Source organism: Taudactylus pleione, unplaced genomic scaffold, assembly GCF_031769625.1.
Source record: "Taudactylus pleione unplaced genomic scaffold, aTauple2 ptg000105l, whole genome shotgun sequence".
Lineage (NCBI taxonomy): Eukaryota > Metazoa > Chordata > Amphibia > Anura > Myobatrachidae > Taudactylus > Taudactylus pleione.
In genome coordinates, this window is record NW_028284507.1 from 13,473,299 (window position 1) to 13,496,302 (window position 23,004).

Consider the following 23,004-nt stretch of genomic DNA (forward strand, 5'->3'; position numbering starts at 1 on the left):
TGGCACTACTTTGTTGATGCACGTGCGGCTACTGCGCACACAATTCGCAAACACAGAAAATATATATTTTTTTGGTTTGGACTGGAGTGTACTTTGGGGGTTACAGCACCCTTTAACGGTCAAGCCAGCCGGCCCTTTACTTATGACACAGGCTTGGCACTACTTTGTTGATGCACGTGCGGCTACTGCGCACACAATTCACAAACACAGAAAATAATTTTTTTTTGGTTTGGACTGGAGTGTACTTTGGGGGTTACAGCACCCTTTAACGGTCAAGCCAGCCGGCCCTTTACTTATGACACAGGTGCACGCTTGGCACTACTTTGTTGATGCACGTGTGGCTACTGCGCACACAATTCACAAACACAGAAAATAATTTTTTTTTTGGTTTGGACTGGAGTGTACTTTGGGGGTTACAGCACCCTTTAATGGTCAAGCCAGCTGGTCCTTTACTTATGACACAGGCGCACGCTTGGCACTACTTTGTTGATGCACGTGCGGCTACTGCGCACACAATTCACAAACACAGAAAATAATTTTTTTTTTGTTTGGACTGGAGTGTACTTTGGGGGTTACAGCACCCTTTAACGGTCAAGCCAGCCGGCCCTTTACTTATGACACAGGCGCACGCTTGGCACTACTTTGTTGATGCACGTGCGGCTACTGCGCACACAATTCACAAACACAGAAAATATATTATTTTTTTAGCACTTGGGGGGAGCACCCCTGATGGACAGAGCACCCCCTGGGGACAACACTACAGCACCCCTTTAGGACTGGGACACTGCACAGGACTTTGGAGTGGACACAGCCCCTATGGAGAACTGACTGCACAACACAGTCCAGCCAGCCGCTATGGACTTTGAAGTAGTGGACACAGCCCCTATTAACAACAGCAGCACAGCACAACACAGCCAACCCCTATGGACTTTGAAGTAGTGGACAACAGCAGCACTACACTACACTACACTACACAGCCCTAACTCCCACCCTCCCTCTTCACTGTCCACAGCCGAGTGAGAAAATGGCGCCGACGCGGGTACCTTATATAGGATCCAAAACCCGCGAGACTCGGAAGGCGGGATGATGAAGTTTTGCCTCGATTTCAGATCCGAGTCAGGCGGGAAAAGTCGAGCCTGACTCGGATCGGACTCGGATCGGGGGGGCTCGGGGGGGTTCGGATTTCAGAAATCCGAACCCGCTCACCCCTAATATATATATATATATATATATATATATATATATAATAATTTCCTTAGTCCCCTGTCTGGAACACTCTTTAAATTTGAATATCTCAAAGACTAATTAAGATATTAATGTGATTCTTTTGCGACAGATTTCAATCAGCAATAAATTACAGAACTTGTAATAGAACTGTATAAAATTTGATGAAAAAAAACAAAAATCGACAAAAACCTTAATAAATGCTTTGGAATAGCTAACCTGAAAATGTCAAGAAAACTACCAGAACACAGAGCCGGCACAGTGACCCGGGGGAAGCAGGATAGGGGTGACAGCTGCTGGCTGCTGTTCTTACGCACTACTGGTGGTCTGTGCTCTCACATGGACCCGACACCCTAGCCATGTGTGAACACTGTTTATGTTCTGCCCAGTTCGGCTCCCAATTGGCCATCTGGCTGTGTGACATAGCTATTGCATAATGAGGCAGGGCATGCGGGCTGCACAACACGTGAGGCTGCTGCTGTAGCGGGCGCTCTTTCCTCACCTACTTTCTCCAACACATCGATTCCAGACTCGCAACTCCTAGCCAATCAGCGCCGTGTTTGCACCTCAAAAGCAACGCCTCTTGTCTCTGCTTTCCACGAGAGCTGTCGGCAGCCACTGATTGGCGGGAGGCTGGGAGATGGTGAGGCAGAGTAACAGTGCATTACAATTTGCATCTATAGGGGCTCAGTTTGCAATGCCCCCTGGAAACGGTCCATTTTACTTCAGAGTCCATGGCCAAACATATCATCGCACGTACAAATTAGCAAAATGTTTCAATAAAAAAATCCCCAAAAAACATAAAAGGGCATGGCTTAGTCGGTTACGTTTCACACGCATCTTTTATTACCCGATTCCATCGTATTAACATATGATCTAGCCATTATCTAGCAAAGCATTTTCCATCTTCTGGGTTCAAATTGGCGAAATATTCACCACGAGCATTCTAGTATGCATACAGTATATGTATTATGCAATATTATAGGTTTGTGACTAAGAGGTTCATTTAGGTTTATTTTTTTATATATGAGTATTCTAACCAATCATATGCCAAGAATGTATGAATATATAGTATAATTTAAAGCTGGCTGTCTTTTGCTGTCTTTTGCTGGCTGTATACATAAATAGAGGGTGGCAAAATAGCGCTTGCTAATTATAAAATATTATTTGCTATTATTATAAACTAAGCTCTATATTGTCCAGTCCTTCATTTCATGTCAGCTTGTGCCTATATTGGCTTTTACTTAAATCCAGATCTTTGTTTCCCAAATCCCAATATATCTTTATGCACAACATATCTTTTTTAATTATTACATATTTTTGTTCCTCCTATGCCTTCCTTTGTTTTTGGCATACATTGTACTACTGCAGGAGTAGGAAAAGTGTGGAACTCCAGCTGCTGTGGAACTACACATTCCAGCATGCCCTGACATCATTTTGATTTTAGGGTATACAGGGATGTGTAGTTCTTACCTTATTTGAACTGTAAGACTTTTGAATTTGTCTAATGTCTAATATTGACATATTCCTCAAATAAATAGATCTTCTGTAATATTTAACCAGGTGAATATACATAGCTATGGGGACATTAAGCATGTATTTTGTCACCTATTCTAAACTAGACTACTAAATGCTGGACTGGGATTGGTTACAGCAAAATGTATAATTCCCTGGATGTACAACCAAGAGTTTTGAGAATGACACAAGTATTGGTTTTCATAAAGTTTGCTGCTTCAGTATTTCTAGACCTTTTTGTCATATGTTACTATGGTATACTGAAGTAAAATTACAAACATTTCATAAGTGTCAAAGGCTTTTATTGACAATTACATTAAGTTTATGCAAAGAGTCAATATTTGCAGTGTTGACCCTTCTTTTTCAAGACCTCTGCAATTCACCCTGGCATGCTGTAAATCAAATTCTGGGCCACATACTGACTGATGGCCGCCCATTCTTGCCTAATCAATGCTTGGACTTTGTCAGAATTTGTGGGTTTTTGTTTGTACACCCGCCTTTTGAGGATTGACCACAAGTTTGCAATGGGATTAAGGTCTGGGGAGTTTCCTGGCCATGGACCCAAAATTTCAATAATTTGTTCACCGAGCCACTTAGTTATCACTTTTGCCTTATGGCAAGGTGCTCCATCATGCTGGAAAAGGCATTATTCATCACCAAACTGTTATTGGATGGTTAGGAGAGGTTGCTCTTGGAGGATGTTTTGGTACCATTCTTTATTCATGGCTGTGTTTTTAGGCAAAATTGTGTGTGAGCCCACTCCCTTGGCTGAGAAGTAACCCCACACATGAATGTTATCAGGATGCTTTACTGTTGGCATGACACAGAACTGATGGTAGCACTGACCTTTCCTTCTCCGGACAAGCATTTTTCCAGATGCCCCAAACAATCTGTAAGGGGATTCAGCAGAGAAATAACTTTACCCCATTCCTCTGCAGTCCAATCCCTGTACCTTTTAAAGAAAATCAGTTTATCCCTGATGTATTTCCTGTAGAGAAATGGCTTCTTTGCTGCCCTTCTTGACACCAGGCCATCCTCCAAAAGTCTTTGTCCTGTGTCATGCAAACAGTAAAGTATCCTGAGATCATTCAAGTGTGGGGTTGCTTCTCAGCCAAGGGAGTGGGCTCACTCACAATGGAGCACCTTGCCATAAGGCAAAAGTGATAACTAAGTGGCTTGGGGAACAAAACATTTAAATTTGGGTCCATGGCCAGAAAACTCCCCAGACCTTAATCCCATTGAGAACTTGTGGTCAATCCTCAAGAGGTGGGTGGACAAACAAAAACCCACAAATTTTGACAAACTCCAAGCATTGATTAGGCAAGAATGGGCAGCCATCAGTCAGTATGTGGCCCAGAATTTGATTGACAGCATGCCAGGGTGAATTGCAGAGGTCTTGAAAAAGAAGGGTCTATACTGCAAATATTGACTCTTTGCATAAACTTAATGTAATTGTCAATAAAAGCCTTTGACACTTATGAAATGCTTGTAATTTTACTTCAGTATACCATAGAAGCATCTGACAAAAGGTCTAAAAACACTGAAGCAGCAAAGTTTGTGAAAACCAATACTTGTGTCATTCACAAAACTTTTGGCCAGGGCTGTAGATAGGAAACCAAGCGGTCTATTAACTAAGCCTTGGAGAGAGAAAAATTGGACATAGCTAAAGTACCAACCAATCAGCTCCTACCTGTCATGTTACAGGCTGTGTTTGAAAAGTGACAGTTAGGAGCTGATTAGTTAGTACTTTATCTCTATCCACTATCTCTCTCCAAGGCTTAGTACATAGACCCCTAAGGAAAACAAGGTAAGCATATACAGTATTGCATCTAGTTTTACCCACTGTGAGAAACCTTTATATGATGTGTGAAGTCACAGCCTTTCTGATGTCAACTGAAACCTTGTGCTGCAGTAAAGATTATAGCTCTGCAGATGTTTTTTTTTTAAATAAATGCACTTTAGTATATCTACCTGTAGTTTAGTAGTATTTTAGTATTTTAGTTTAGTGTTAGTTTGTATCCTATTAAAATGAATATAATTTTCTACTAAAATATTTGTCATGCTTTTGGCATGCAGAACTATTTCAGAGTCATTTCAGCCTGTAAGTCTATTCTAAAAAAAGCCAGTATTATGATGGACAGGACTTTAAGGACACTTTTAAGCTGAAGTTACTGTGCCTAAATACCAGAAAATCTATTCACAAATCAAGCACTGTACAGCTTGGTGTGTCTGCCTTTAGCTGCCAGAAGGAAGCTGTTAGTTGGGTATCTTGCTGCAGGGCTTATGTCAAGCTGAGTTGAACGTCAACTCAGCACCAAGGACAGCTGCTGTAATACTCACATATAACCAGTAGAGGGATTTATTCATAACATGCACTGGCATTTGTATTTATTAAATAAACAATGCAAATAATTTACCTTATTTAATAAAATATGCTCATTTATAATAAGGATATTAATTTTAAAAGCACAAATAATACAAATATTTTATATACTATAATAAATATGATAAAGGCGGTCATTTATAATGCAGGAATATGTATTTCACTTTACATATATACAGTACATATTAATGCACACACCTACTGTACTTTTTTTGGCTTTGAAGAAAGAATGCATGCCTTAATTATATGCAGCCATTGAGTTTCAGTTTCTAATGTACAAAACTGATTATATGCTGTATATAATAATTTATATCATAATGTTATATAAAATAATAATAATAATAATAATGCACTGTATTATTTAAATTACTGTATTCAATATAATGTATTTAATATTCAGTACTGTATAATTTGTATATGCATATAGCACAGCAAAGCTAGCATTTGTTTATTATTTTTATTATTATTTCCTATATTGTTTACTGATTTTGTTCATGAATAAGTGCATTTCTATTTCCTACAACTTGTCAGCTTAGAGGAAAAACTAAATCTCTAAATGATCTCCTTCAATGTATTTACAATTAAGAAATAAAATCGGTTCAGAATATCAAACATATTGTTCAGTATCTGTAAAAATAATTTAAATCAACAACAATAACAATAGATATATGGACATAAAAGGTTGTGTCTCTATAGATATACATTTAGGTTCAGATTTGCATTTGTTACATTCTAAAACCCCAACCACATAATGTGCAGATGAGCAGATGAATTTCATTGTAATTTGTGATGTAGAGAACATGGGTTATTAAATAATATTTTCTTGAAGAAATTCTTACCCCCATACAAGGTCAGATATTAAAATCATGTCTTATTGCTGTTTTATGGGTGCCAATATATTTTAATCTCAATGATAAAAGTGAACACTTTTGAGTGCAACATTTTTTCAATGGCCAATCCTACTATGTTCTTTTTACAGAAATAGACATGCAGATGTATACTTATATTTCTCTGCTTAGCACAAACACTCAGGTCACTCTTTATTTAGTTTAATAAAATCATGTAGCATTGAACAGATTATGGGGTCAATCCTGTTAGGTGCAAATTGCGAGATGCGAGGTGCGAGTTGCGATTTTCACTTCGAATTCACATAGCAAATTAATTTTGCAATCCAATTAGCAACTCACACTGATCAGTCAGACTACATTCACAAGTTTCCACTCGTACCTCCCTGAGGGCAAGAGATGGAAAGGAAAATCTTTATTTTAGGGTTGAAATGTGGGGACACTGTGCTGAACCCCTTGGACACCCCCTTAATGACCAATTAGGCAATTGGAAGTTTCTAATTAGATTATTTAGTCCAATAACTACATGTAATTTTTTGAGGTAAAAAAAAATATGTCCTCAAAGTACTCCAAAATTTTTCTTTAGTTTAGCACCCCAAATTTAATTACAATAATTTTTTAGTTGAAAAATAATTGTTTTTATAATTTTTGTTCCATTTTTCCAGGTGCCCTCAAAGTACCCCAAAATCACCCTTTTTCCTACTTTTTCCTACTTTTCTTTGCATTTTACTTTAATTCATTTGAGATTAAACAAAAAACATTTGTTTTTTTATCATTTTCTTGCTTTTTTTTAAAAAAGCACAAATTAGCCATTTGACACCATTTCAAAACCTTCAGTAACTTCCTAATGGCCACAAACAGCCTTCTATACAGTCCTGCTAAAGAAATTATCCATTTTGGGGGTTCCAGGATGGTCTCCCCACATTTTCATGCATTTCTCGCAAATCTCATTTGGCAGTCAATTTGCACCCCTCCGCCGCGAGTAGTGCGAATAGGCATTTTTTATTGGATTGGAGAATTGTTGGGAGCGCGCTTTGCAGCGAAGTGCGTGAGTTTAAAGAGACAAACTCGCTACTTGCAATTCGCACCTAATTGGATCAAGCCCCATGCATTGAAACTAGCCAGGCTGTGTATTGCAGCTATCTACTGCAATGTCTACCTCAAGGAATTACTTCATAAGAGGAAGTATGAGATCGCTCCCTTCCTATACATCTTTTGACAGAGGTTAGATGAACAGTTTGCTCATATTTTACAACTGTAATGTTACAATATAAAATTATATATGTTGATAGATATGATAGAGAGAGCGATACTACTAGTATCATACTAGATAGATAGATAGATAGATAGATATTACATAGATAGATAGATATATAGATAGATAAATAGATAGGGGATGTAGTCTGGAACCCGATGGTCTAAATTCTGACCACCGGCTTCCAGACTGCTTTATCCCGACTAGGGATAAATGACAGACATCTAAATGTAGACACCTGTAATTTGCCGACATCGGAAGACCGGCACCCGGCATCCCGATCGAGCAGATGCCGGGCGCCACAACAGACAGTCGTGGGGGGGGTGGGAGAGTTAGGTTTAGGGCTCCCAGGGGGGACTTAGGGTTAGGCACCCCCCGGGAGGTTAGGGTTAGGCTAGGGGAGGGAGGGTTAGGATAAGGCACCCCCGTGGGGAGGTTAGGGTTAGGCACCCCCCCGGGGGACTTAGGGTTAGGCAGCAGGGAAGGGGGGGTTAGGTTTAGGCACTCAGAGGGGGGGTTAGGGTTAGGCACAAGGGGGAAGGTTAGGGTTAGGCACCCCTAAGAAGGGTTAGGGTTAGGCACAGGGGGGTTAGGTTAGGTTAGTTGATAGTTACCTTTAGGACGATCGGGATCACCAGCGCTGTCGGGTAGCTGCTGTCAGGAATTGAACCGCCGGCCATGCGCCCGCTGGGAATACATATCACACCCATAGATAGATAGATACTACATACAGTAGATAGATAGATCCTAGATAGATAGATAGATAGATCCTAGATAGATAGTTAGATCCTAGATAGATAGATAGATAGATAGATGAAGATTTATCAAAGCTTGGAGAGAGATAAAGTACTAACCAAACAGCTTATGTAATTTTACAGGCTGTGTTGGAAAAATTGGTTGGAGTACTTTGAGGTTATTTCTTTAAATCTTGGAGAGAGACAAGGTGGAGAGAGATACAGTACAAACCAATCAGCTTCTAACTATCTTTAGAATAATTGATAAAACTCTAAACTCTAAATATCTATCTATCTATCTATCTATCTATCTATCTATCTATCTATCTATCTATCTATCTATCTATCTATCTATCTATCTATCTCCAAGCTTAATCTCCATGATAGATAGATAGATAGATAGATAGATAGATAGATAGATAGATAGATAGATAGACAGACATGCAAAAATAAGAGATAAGATAAACTTATACCAGATATTCAATAGAGCCTCGTATACAGTAATCCTTGAGATTGCTAGTAAACAGTGTCCCAAAAGGAGAATACAGATGATCTCTCTGGTTATAGTAACCCTGATAGCCACACTCACTCCTATTTCAACTGTGTGAAGTTTATTTGCCCCTTTAAAAAGGTAATTATGCATATATTTTTGTAGAGTATATTTTTCATTTTCATTTATGTAAATTGGTATTACACTATTGTGTGCCTTCTCCATTCACTCAGTTCTTGGTACAAGAGCCTATTTCTCATGCTTACTGCATACAAATCATCCTAAAGTAAAGGCATTACTATAGGGGGAGGCAAGTGAACTAGAAACCTGTCTTTGTTTTTCTGTATTTAAACTATTGTTGTTACACTATGGCATATTGTTTATGTGTATTGCTTGATATATGAGTGAATAAACACATCTGGTTCATCCCAGAACCTACATATACTAAAATTTGAAAGATAAGAATAAGAATTACATATACGTTTGGTATTAGTGTGAATAGATTCATCTTTAAAATATACAAATATTAAAAACTTGCGCTCCTCTACAAATAGTGCTGCACTGACCACGAGGATGATCACCAACACCCTCTATAAACCAGAAAAAATGTACCAAGGTACGAAACTTGCAGTCAATTGCGCTCCTCTGGGGTATAGGGATTCCCAAAGTACTGGAAAATTCCAAGAGACCCTTGTCCTTAATAATATTTCAAAGTCCTCTTCAAGAACCTTCTCAACCTCTTTGGATAAAATACTTCTTCAAACGGATAAATATATGTGTTCTTCCTCAAAAAGAAGGTATATTCACAATATAGTGAAGCATAGTTTATTCAAATTTAGTACAATAAAAATATATAAAACATTCCATCAAAATAGCAGCGTACCAGAATGTGTGGGGTGTAGAATAGTTGAATAGAACACCCAAGTTGGCATAAAGTTGGGGTACTAACAGTTGCCTCCCATGTATTAGGTCTCTGTGGTCCCCCTGGTTATGTGTCCAAAGTACTCTGTTCCCACACAATGTCACCTGGTGTGGTCTGCTCCCTTCCTGAACTCACCGATGCGTTTCTGCTCCCATAGAGCCTTTATCAAGGTGTGAGTTCTATGCTGACCTTCTCCATATATATACCCTATACACATACCTCATTGGTTCCTTACATGTCTTACCTAATTAACATTTTAAACTTCAATAATCATCTTCCTGATATGACATTATAATTTACCTCTATCTGTTAATTCATATACAGATACTTTCTTGTCAATATATCGAAAAATGGCCACAATTTATAAAATACCGGCATGCGTTCCATCTCGTGGAACGTACGCTACTTCCGGTTCTTGGCTATACATAACTAGCTCATATCTGCGTGCATTCCATTACATGGAACGTACGCTCCTTCCAGCATCCAAGCGGAAATACCTCCGCAAGCAATGGGTCACATGTTCCAAAATTTCTTAAGTGGGCGGAAGTTTCATAACCTCCGTCCACACAGTGTAACCCAATCTTACTCCCTGGCATTTTTATACAGTCTCCAAAGGTTCCACCTACATTATCATCAGTAGGTGGTCTCCCCGATAGAATGTAGGGGCATGTCCTCCAATGTCAATCCACATACTGTGCTAGGATATTAGGAATACAGTACTAAGATAAATAAATACATAAGTTTAAAAAGATCCAGTAAAATATTAAAAACATAAATAACAATAAAAATTATACCAATAAAACATACTCTCATAAAAACCATTTTAGTTCAAAATCCAAATTTAACCCTTTGGGAGCCAAAGAACCCAACTCATAAATCCACCTTATCTCTGTTTGGGCAAGAGTTTGATCAACTCTTTTCTTTTGCCAATGGTTTTGAATGGCTTGTATACCTATGACATATTTTAATGATCTACAACATCTATTGTGGCTATCCTTAAAATGATTAGATAGTGTGATTTTCCACTCCATTTCTTATATTGCGAAGATATTCGGCCCATCTATCTTTTAAAGGCCTGGACGTACGCCCAATATACTGTAAACTGCATTCGCATTCTATTAAATAGATGCAATTTTTTGTATTGCATGTAATAAAATCATTTATACGGTGGACCTTATTATTCGTGGATGATTTAAATTCTTCTATCTTACTCGGTTGATTAATATGATTACGACACATTGGGCATAGGTGACATCTAAAAAACCTTAAGTTTTAATTCTCCCAGATTTTTTGGGTGGAATAGCACTTTTTACTATTTAATTTTTTAGATTCTTCGCTCTCCTATATACAAACTGTGGTTTATGTGGAATTACTGAATTCTAATAAAGGATCTATTGTCAGGAGGTGCCAATGTTTCCTAATTACACTCTCCATCTCCTTACATTGTTTACTATACATAGAGATAAATGGTAAACCAATTTCATTATATTTTTAATTTTTTTCAATTGATTTTAACAATTCTGTTCTTTCTATATTCGTTAAATTAGAAATATAGGTATTCAATATTTTTTCTTCGTGTCCTTTCTATAATATTTTTTTCTTTAACTCCTCTACTTGATTTTCGAATACCATAACATCTGTGCTATTTCTGCGAACTCTCCTAATTTGCCCTTTTGGCACGTTTTTAATCCACACTGGATGGTGATTACTTTTAGTTGATAAATAGGAGTTACTATCAGTGGTTTTAAAATACAATTTCATTTTTAATCATCCCTCTTCAATATACAGGGTCAAATCCAAAAAATTCACTTCTCACTAATTTGGAATGTAAGGTTAATATTGAAATAATTATTATTCAATTTTTTACAAAAATGTTCCAAATCTAAATCACTTCCATCCCAGATAAATATAATGCCATCGATAAAACGGTACCACATCTTAATATTTAAAAAAAAATCATTGTTGGTCCATACATTTAGGTCCTCCCATTGACCCATAAATATGTTCGCATATGAAGGGGCAAATCTTGTGCCCATTGCAGTTCCTTTGCATTGTTTGTAAAATTACCATTGTACCAAAAAAAATTATTGTTCAAAATGAAATCAATACCATATAAAATAAATTGAATCTTTTTTTCTTCTAAATAGCCTCTCTCCAAATAATTTTCCACAGCCTTAATATCTTTTGAAAGTTCTATTATGGTATATAGACTGCTAACATCAGCAGTAATCAAAATAAAACTCTCTTCCCATGTGATCTGATTTAATTTATCTAACACATCCATAGTGTCTCTAATATACGATTTCACCTTCATTACCTCTGGTTGGAGGAAATGATCAATGAAATGTGATAAATTTACTGTGATACAGCCTGTTCCAGCCACTATAGGCTGTCCATGGGGGTATTTTGATCTTTATGGATTTTCGTAAGTATGTAGAAGACCGGTAGACTTGGGTCCTCTACATTCAAATATTGTTCTTCTTTATCTGTGATTACGCCTTCCAGTTTATATCTAGTTAACAGATTTTAAATTTTTTTCTCAATCCGTTCACTAAGATTGCTCCGCAACATTATATAAGTCTGTTTATCCTCTAATTGCCATAACACTTCTTTCTCATAGTTCTCCTTGTCCATAATAATAATACTCCCCCCTTATCTGCTGGTTTAATTATAATTTCATTATTTTGACTAAGATTGTAGATTGCATCTCTTTCCTTTTTACTTAAATTCTGTAATTTATCCCATTTTGTATCAATTTTCTCCATATCTGCTATAACTGTTTTATTAAAACTTTCCACAAAACACCCACGACTAAAGGTGGGGTTAAACGTGGATTTCGGTCTAAAGGGGTCCCTATCTAATGTGGTCTCTCCTTTCTGGCTAAGGAAATATCTTTTCAATGACAACTTCCTGGTAAACTTTTGGATATCCAAGAATGTCTCGAATTTATTAAGTTTATTATCTGGAGAAAATTTTAGTCCTTTTTTCAGGACTATACTCTCTTCATCCGAGAGTATATGTTTGCTTAAATTAAAGATTTTTGTTTCTTCTATAGCTTTCATTTTATTTCTTTCTTTATTCAACCTTATTTTGCTTTCTGGAGAAACCCTTTCCTCTTTTTTCTCTTTTTTTTGTTTTTCCACTAATCAATCCAGATATTCTCTTTTGGTGAAAGACCAGTGCACTCTAATGGTGCCCGGTTTACATCGCTTTCTCCCCAAAGTGAATATTTCATATATTTTAGAGTCTGATTCTGAGTTGTGAGGAAATCAGTAAAGACCAAGTAACTTTGCACCTTGGTAAAACTATGTTGCACTGCAGGTTGGGCACAGTTAAAATGTGTAGAGTGATTTAGATTTAAGAGGGGCATGTCCAAACGCAATTCAAAATTGCAGTGTAAAACTAAAGATGTCCAGTGTTTGTGGGCTACAATCAAAAGCAGCCAGTATTTACCCTGCATGCAAAAATATATATATATTTGCACCCTTTGCATCGCTCCCATCTCTGAGTCAGTTCCTGTGTGTGATATGGCACAGTCTTATGAGACCGGTTACTAGATCAAATATCTTTTACTTATTGCTTATCAATGAGTGGGGTCAAACTTTATTCCAACCACATTTATAAACCCCTGATATATTTTATTTATACCTTCAGTGAATATTTTGCGTTGAGCAAGTAACACAGTATACAGTGATATGGAATTGGTATGTAATACTGACAGACGGGATCCAGACAGTCAGAATCCCGACACCTGGATCCTGACAGGGTTAACATACCGACACTTGGTGGTCGGTATGCTAACCCTCCTCCCTCCCTCCCCTAACCATCTCTTCCTGGTGCATGAAACTAACCTCGCCACCTAGTGCCTAAACCTAACCTTGCCCTCCCTGCACCCTAAACCTAACCCTCCCCCCTTACTGCATAACTCTATACCTCCTCATAGTGCCTAATCCTAACCCTTAAACCTAAACCTCCCTCCACACCCCTACTTACCTTCGTTGTCCCAGCGGTAGGGATGCTAGTGTCGGGATTCCGACCGGCACCGGTGTTCTGGTGCCAGTAAGGTAAACATCAGCATCCAGACCACTGGGATGCCAATGACATTGCTTTACCTGAGTGTTGTGTGGCACTCTATACCAGGCACCTGTTGCATCCCAAATGACTTCTTTTTAGCTCCTTTTTCATTTCAGCAGTTTTGGCAATATATCGTGTACACTACCTCAAATCCAGGGGGGGATTGGACCACCAGGAGTATTAGAAAGTTCCCATTGGGCCATTCCCATGTTCCCCAGTGGCTTGCCACACAGCCCCTTTCTCTCCACCTGCCGGGCTGATTCATACTGGCTGCTGACTGCAGCGCTTCTGGGATTTGCATTCCATTGTGTAATGCAAACTGGAAGCTGTTATCTGCTCTGGCTACAAGGCAATTGGGTCCTGCCCAATTCATCCTGCAGCACCTGCAAGGTCAGTCTTTTGTGGGGGGGCTAGGGCTATTCATATGGGGACCTATGTGTTTTATTTTTCTCCAGTGGGAGCCAATGTGTTTTATTTTTTTTCTTTTGGGGCCAAAGTGGTTTATTTTTTCCTGTGGGGCTCAATGTGTTTTTTTCATGTGGGCCAGGGTTGTTTTAAGAAAAGAGGGGGCCCGTGTGCAGCCCCCATTTAGGATCTTCTTCCTCCCTGGCAGCACAGTAGATTCTGGCTTAATGCCAGAAGATACTGCAATGGGCTGGTCTCAGAGAAAATGGTGCTTGCACCTTATTCCCGTCTACATCTTTTCTGTGACTGCGCAAGTCACCGGGAAAATGGCCACCACCATTTTCTTTGTGAGTTTTGCTGCTCTGGCTTGGTGGGGGCAAATGTGTGTTTTTGTTTTCCTGATGGGGTCAATGTGTTTGTCTTTTCCTACTGGTCCCAATGTGTTTTATTTTTCTCCAGTGGGAGCCAATGTGTTTTATTTTTTTTCTTTTGGGGCCAAAGTGGTTTATTTTTTCCTGTGGGGCTCAATGTGTTTTTTTCATGTGGGCCAGGGTTGTTTTAAGAAAAGAGGGGGCCCGTGTGCAGCCCCCATTTAGGATCTTCTTCCTCCCTGGCAGCACAGTAGATTCTGGCTTAATGCCAGAAGATACTGCAATGGGCTGGTCTCAGAGAAAATAGTGCTTGCACCTTATTCCCGTCTACATCTTTTCTGTGACTGCGCAAGTCACCGGGAAAATGGCCACCACTATTTTCTTTGTGAGTTTTGCTGCTCTGGCTTGGTGGGGGCAAATGTGTGTTTTTGTTTTCCTTATGGGGTCAATGTGTTTGTCTTTTCCTACTGGTCCCAATGTGTTTTTTTTTCTGTGGGTCCAATGTGTTTTATTTTTTTCTGTACTGGTCACTGTGTTTTATTTTTTCATGTTGGAGACCATTGTGTTTGTCTTTTCCTATCAAGGCTAATGTGTTTGTTTGTTTCTTTCCTGTGGGGGTAATGTGTTTTATTTTTTCCTGTGGGGGCTAACGTGTTTGTTTTTTTCCTATTGAGACCAATGTGTTTGTTTGTTTATCCTGTAAGGGCCAATGTGATTGTTTTCTGCAGATGACAATGTTTTTTTCCCTGAGGGGGCCAATGTGTTTTATTTTTTTCCTGTGATGGACAAGTGTTTGTTATTGTGAAACGTTTTCATCTGCACATGCACTTGAGTTGCACCGCGCATACATCCAGATGGTTTTCGTACAGAGCTACAGTACAGACTCAGACACACACATGAAGAAGTGTATTAGAAATGTGTTCAGCATTCCTGGGTGGTTACAGAGGATTGGCTAAAAAGATGCAGATGTAACGCAGTATGGGTGTGTTATTGAAGTGACATGGATTGTTGCTGAAAGTAGTTGTGCACAGAGGCTCTGAATTAGAGATGCACGCCGGACCATTTTTGCTAGTTTTGGTTTTGGTTCTAATTCGTAGTCCAGTTTTGGTTTTGCTTTTGCCAAAACACCGTGACTGGTTTTGGATTTTTTCCAAAAATTTACAAAAAAAGCTAAAATCACATTATTTGAGCCTTTTTTTTATTCCTAGAGTATTATTAACCTCAATAACATTATTTCCCACTCATTTCCAGTCAGTTTTGACCACCTCACAGCTCACAATATTGTTTTTCTCATCCAGTTTAGGCAAAAAGGTTGCACCAAGAATGCTGGCATGCTAAGCTAAGCGACAGCAGTGGCTGGTACAAATATGTGGTAGTTCAACAGAGCGTTGGCACAAACGCATAGCAGTTTAAAAAAAATAGGACATTTATGAAACATTGCCATAAACATAGCAGTAGCAGACAGGATGGCAGTTTAATAAACTATAAAAATGTCAGTCAGCAATGCTCCAAACAGAGCATAATGCAAAGAAAAGAGGTGCAAGATGGAATTGTCCTTGGGCCCTTCCACCCATCCTTATGCTGTATATATTAAACAGGACATGCACAATTTAACAAACCAATAACTTCAGTAGCCAAAGGGACTCTGTGACATGCCTATGTGTATGGTATCATAAAAATAATTCTTCACCATTCTATCAGATGAAGTCGTGGTAGCGGTGTAACTAATTTTCAGCAATTCTTTTAGATCTGACCAGATGTCACAATTTGACTCTTCTGCATCATTACTGGGTCTTTTGGGAAAGCTGAGTTTTTTCCTGACAGCTGCTGGAGAAACTCAAGGAGGAGATTTTGTTGTCTCGTGTACCACTTGAGCTGCCAACTTGCTCTCCAGGAGCTTTTTGCACCTGGCAAGCGAACAAAGGACTTGATCTACAGGTCTGACATACCTAGCAGAATTGCTCTGTTTAATCTCCTCCTTCAATTTCTCAAGCTAATTTTCCAAAAGCCTAAATAGGGGAATCACCTGACTCAAGGTAGCAGTGTCTGAACTCACTTCACAGGTGGCTACTTCGAAGGGTTTGAACACCTTGCACAAGATGGAAAGCATTCTTCACTGTGCCAGACTAAGGAACACGCCCCCTCCTCTCCCAATGTCATGGCGTGTTGTATAGCTGTCAGGGCCTCCATCAGGGGGGTACTGCTGGGACTTTATTCCCAGGCCTGGCCACTTGGGGGGCCTGTCCATCTGCCTGCCACTACCCTCCTGGCCCACAGTGGTAACTGACAGCCAGTGGGCCCGCTCCTACCATTGCGCTGTGGCCACCCGCATATGGGTTTATCCCCCAGCGGGGCCCTCTGCAGCACAATAAAATGAGTGACAAGTAATTCACTTATATCAACCAGCCGCAGGGCCCCCCGCCACAGATCAGATCTTTATTTCTGATGCAGCGCACCAGCTTCACTATAAGCCACTACACTGACTGCCGTCATACAGACAGCGCCGCAGAGCACTGCTGGGATACCATCCAGCAGCTGTCCAATATAATAGAAGGTAGCAGCCTCAGGCTGTGCAGTCTTTTAGTGAGTGGCCGACCAGCACAAAAGCTGCAGGGAAGAGGGGCAAACGAGCCATACTGGATCATTAGCGTGGATAAAGTAAGACACATAGTAGTTCACTTTTTTTGTTATCAATTAAAATGTAATAAATTAAAGGCACCAGGTCATATTACTTTGAATGTATATATATATATATATATATATATATATATATATATGGAGAAGAGTACCAAACTGATAGGTGCTGATATATCTATCTGTCTATCCATAATATATTAATAGTTAAAAGACCCATGGAGGTCTGGAAATGTCAGTAACTATTAATAATGATGTACACTAATTTAAAAGTCTGCGGAGGATACATATATCCTATGTGTTATGTATATATATATATATATATATATATATATCAAGAGAGGCCCTGCAATCGCATTTATAGATAGATACTCGTCGGGGTGCTTCCAAGGACACTAAGGTCCCTATACAATCAAAGAGATATATCCAATTAGGATGGATGCACTCTCCTTTAAAAACGGTGAAACAATTTATTCTTATCACAAGACATCTTATTGGTCACAGAAGATTTCAGTGTAGTCGACATTTCGGTTCCCAGATGAACCTTCCTCAAGACTTTCTCAAATACTGGACATCATAGACATCACATCAAATAGTAGAAATAAGTATGAAATTTACAAAAATCTGAAAAAATAACAGAAAACACACAATCACTTGTCTAGCAGGCTCCTAAATACTTAAGGTTTCATATACACCCGTGTTGTCGAAAAAACACCTGTTACTTTACAAGGATAATTAACCACCAAGTGTGGGTGCAAATAATCCTATCAGCCCATGTAAGCAGGAGTATAGATAAATACCTCTATATAGGTAATGTTAGCCCCAATCAATATAGGGCTCACAATGTGTCCACTCTCCTGTGGCTAGATAATACATTCAATATAAATATTACTCAAATGATAGCCATTGCTAATTATCATGTAATCTGTGGATAATGATATCTACCTAGAGGGACATCTGACCAACATAAAAAGCCCACTTGTTGAATATGGCCAGTAGATACTCTTAGACATCTGCAAAATAACTGGGAAAAGTAATCAAAACCTGTTATGTATACACTGATACAGAGTAACACTATTAAAACCCATATGGGCTTACCTTACTCATAAACAATAGGCATCGGGACCAAAATAGATAGCCAGATAGGACATAGGCTGGACACATATACCGCCGGCGTCTGCAGCATGTCAGCTGTGTGGCGCTGCGCGGCTCTTAAACCCGCTAGCCGGAAGTGGATGACACCAGCCTAACACTTCCGCGTGTCAGCCTGACACGCAGACCTACAGTGGCCGTGAAGGGGCAAACTTATGCAAACATAATTATGCAGAAATGGCTGACAGCGTGATAATAGATACTAGAGGGGGTCAGTATACTCGTTATCGTATACAGTGCATATGTGAATAAGTATTAATTAAGGAGCCTGCTATGACTAACAAATACTATTACAGACATAGAAAATAAATCCAACAATATTTATATAATCTGACCCAGACATAGACAATAAAAATTAATCCAACAATACTTATTTATATACTCTGATCCATGTAGGCAAAAGGTATACAATTGTTACAAATATTTATTAATTAATTAATTAGACCTAAGCAGTGGAGTAAATGAGAATTACTGATGATTAGAAAGTGCCACTTAGTCAAAAAGTAGTACACTAGCCACAATCTCAGAAATTTTCAAAGAAAAATACCTAGAGGATTGTATTCATTCAAACCTCTAGGGGTCACTGTGTCCAGTGTATGAATCCAAAAACTTTCTCATTTTTTGAACAACAGAAGTCTGTCTATTCCTTGTTTGGGAGGGATCCAATCTATGAGTTTACACCTTAGTGTTGCCAATTGGTGGGACTTCTCAAAAATATGTCTAGCTACCGGCTTGTCACTTTTGCCCATAGAGTATGCAGCCCGAATGGAGGCCCTATGGTTGGCCATTCTATCGCGGAACCTGCGGGCCTTGAGGCCTACATAATATAACCCGCACGGACAGATTAAAATATATATCAGGTGGTCGAGGGCACAATGTAATCTATACTTAATTTGAAATAACCTTCCTGAGTACGGATGCGGGAAAGTCGGGCCAATCACCATAGAGGTGCAAGTCATACAGCCACCACATGAGACACAACCCGGTCTTTTTACCATAATTTCCGAGACATCATTAGGTTGACCAGGGTAGAGACGCGGTCTCATTAACATCTGTTTGAAATTTGGTCCCCTCCTATATGCCATCATCGGCGGTGGCATATTGTGGAACGGTAGCGTCTTATCACTAGTGATGATGGGCCAAAATTTCTTAATTGATTTCTGTGTTGATTGAGCCTGGGCATCAAAAGTAGTGGTAAAAATAAGATGTGGCTTATCTTTGCTAGTTGTAACCCCTCCAATCTGTTGGGCCTGGGCAATATCCCTTGCCTTATGTAAACATTTGGATAAGGTAACTTGTTTATAACCGCGTGCAAGAAATCTCTTAGTCATCTCAGCCAACTGTGAATCCATCTTGTCAACTTCAGAGTTGATGCGTATAACGCGTAAGTATTGTGACAATGGTAAGCTATCTTTCAATGCCGTAGGATGATGGCTCGTGGGCAATAAGGCTAAATTCCTATCTGTGGCCTTCCTGTATAGAGAGGTAGTATCATACGCCAATATTTATATGGCAAAATATGAACAAGAACATATTATCTCGAAATACGGCACTAAGATTAGGTTCTACCGCTGTTTTATTGACGACATTTTTCTTCTTTGGCAAGACACAGCCGATTCTTTTGAACAAATGGTAGCAAATCTCAATAGGCTTAATTCACCGATTCGTTTTACATATGAATTAAGTATGAGTGAAATCCATTTTCTTGATGTCACTATTGGTGTGGTAGATGGCAAATTAACTACCTCTCTATACAGGAAGGCCACAGATAGGAATTTAGCCTTATTGCCCACGAGCCATCATCCTACGGCATTGAAAGATAGCTTACCATTGTCGCAATACTTACGCGTTATACGCATCAACTCTGAAGTTGACAAGATGGAATCACAGTTGGCTGAGATGACTAAGAGATTTCTTGCATGCGGTTATAAACAAGTTACCTTATCCAAATGTTTACACAAGGCAAGGGATATTGCCCAGGCCCAACAGATTGGAGGGGTTACAACTAGCAAAGATAAGCCACGTCTTATTTTTACCACTACTTTTGATGCCCAGGCTCAATCAACACAGAAATCACTTAAGAAATTTTGGCCCATCATCACTAGTGATAAGACGCTACCGTTCCACAATATGCCACCGCCGATGTAGGCATATAGGAGGGGACCATATTTCAAACAGATGTTAATGAGACCGCGTCTCTACCCTGGTCAACCTAATGATGTCTCGGAAATTATGGTAAAAAGACTGGGTTGTGTCTCATGTGGTGGCTGTATGACTTGCACCTCTATGGTGATTGGCCCGACTTTCCCGCATCCGCACTCAGGAAGGTTATTTCAAATTAAGTATAGATTACATTGTGCTCTCAACCACCTGATATATATTTTAATCTGTCCGTGCGGGTTATATTATGTAGGCCTCACGGCCCGCAGGTTCCGCGATAGAATGGCCAACCATAGGGCCTCCATTCGGGCTGCATACGCTACGGGCAAAAGTGACAAGCCGGTAGCTAGACATTTTTTTGAGAAGTCCCACCAATTGGCAAAACTAAGGTGTAAACTCATAGATTGGATCCCTCCCAAACAAGGAATAGACAGACTTCTGTTGTTAAAAAAACGAGAAAGTTTTTGGATTCATACACTGGACACAGTGACCCCTAGAGGTTTGAACGAATACAATCCTCTAGGTATTTTTCTTTGAAAATTTCTGAGATTGTGGCTAGTGTACTACTACTACTACTGATGATTAGAAAGTGGCACTTTCTAATCATCAGTAATTCTCATTTACTCCACTGCTTAGGTCTAATTAATTAATTAATAAATATTTGTAACAATTGTATACCTTTTGCCTACATGGGTCAGAGTATATAAATAAGTATTGTTGGATTAATTTTTATTGTCTATGTCTGGGTCAGATTATATAAATATTGTTGGATTTATTTTCTATGTCTGTAATAGTATTTGTTAGTCATAGCAGGCTCCTTAATTAATACTTATTCACATATGCACTGTATACGATAACGAGTATACTGACCCCCTCTAGTATCTATTATCACGCTGTCAGCCATTTCTGCATAATTATGTTTGCATAAGTTTGCCCCTTCGCGGCCACTGTAGGTCTGCGTGTCAGGCTGACACGCGGAAGTGTTAGGCTGGTGTTATCCACTTCCGGCTAGCGGGTTTAAGAGCCGCGCAGCGCCAAACAGCTGACATGCTGCAGACGCCGGCAGTACATGTGTCCAGCCTATGTCCTATCTGGCTATCTATTTTGGTCCCGATGCCTATTGTTTATGAGTAAGGTAAGCCCATATGGGTTTTAATAGTGTTACTCTGTATCAGTGTATACATAACAGGTTTTGATTACTTTTCCCTGTTATTTTGCAGATGTCTATGAGTATCTACTGGCCATATACAACAAGTGGGCTTTTTATGTTGGTCAGATGTCCCTCTAGGTAGATATCATTATCCACAGATTACATGATAATTAGCAATGGCTATCGTTTGAGTAATATTTATATTGAATGTATTCTCTATCCACAGGAGAGTGGACACATTCTGAGCCCTATATTGATTGGGGCTAACATTACCTATATAGAGGTATTTATCTATACTCCTGCTTACATGGGCTGATAGGATTATTTGCACCCACACTTGGTGGTTAATTATCCTTGTAAAGTAACAGGTGTTTTTTCTACAACACGGGTGTATATGATACCTTAAGTATTTAGGAGCCTGCTAGACAAGTGATTGTGTGTTTTCTGTTATTTTTTCAGATTTTTGTAAATCTCATATTTATGTCTACTATTTGATGTGATGTCTATGATGTCCAGTATTTGAGAAAGTCTTGAGAAAGGTCCATCTGGGAACCGAAACGTTGACTACACTGAAATCTTCTGTGACCAATAAGATGTCTTGTGATAAGAAGAAATTGTTTCACCGTTTTCAAAGGAGAGTGCATCCTTCCTAATTGGATATATCTCTTTGATTATATATATATATATATATACACATATAGAGGTAATGGGCACTTTAGTGTCCAAAGTTTTATCAGGGGTGTCAGGATACAGTACTGTAGGTGCAGTATAGGAGATGGAAATTGACTCCAATGTTTTTATTCACAGCATTTGAAATATACAGCTAGCTACACAACCCCAGCTCGCTGTATATTTCAGATGCTGCAAATAAACACTTTGGAGCATTTTCCATATGAGATATATATATCGGGGAAGGGGGTTTGTGGAGGGGGAGTTCAGGGATGTTGATGGGGGGTCCTGCCCATTTTGTCAGTCCTGGGCCCCACAATTTCTGATGGCAGCACTGATAGCTGTGGATGGCTTTCTGCTGCTCATCCCTCCGCTGAAGCATATTAACGGTGGAATTCTAACTGATCACTACTTCCCACCAGGAAGCTCAGCACAGAGCTGTAACTTCAGCAAGAAGCGACATTGTAAGGCCAGTCAGGAAATGGAATTTATAGGGGAGGATCCCCAGGAATTTGATGCTGTGATCAGCTGGTCTGGGAGCAGCACACTGAGTGGAGGAAGAGCGTCAGGTGATAAAGTCCAATATGGCTGTGCCCATACTGTGGTTTAGAAGGGAACTCTGGCATGCAGCTTGTGTGCCATCATGCTGGGAAGACACGCTGTGAGCAAGAAGCTGCAGAGAGCCATCTCAATGCTCAGTTACAGGGCACTGGAGCTGATACTGCATTGCACGCAAGTGCAATGCTGAACGCAGATTCTCAAATATTGGGAATCTGCACGTGTGCAGGTCCCATTCTGCGAGTATGCAGAATGTGTCCTACGGGATCTCACGCAGCCCCTTCTATGCCTCTGCATGATTGTCAGGCAGACACATTTAAGTGGCAGTATGGGGACAGGGTCAGTTGGCATTCCCGGAAATGGGAGCATGTCTGCCCCATTTTCCTGGAGTGACAAGGCTAGGGGCTGCGCAGATGGATGCAGTTTCCTGTCCTCGCAAGCCAGCCAGCCTGAGTTAGCTGAG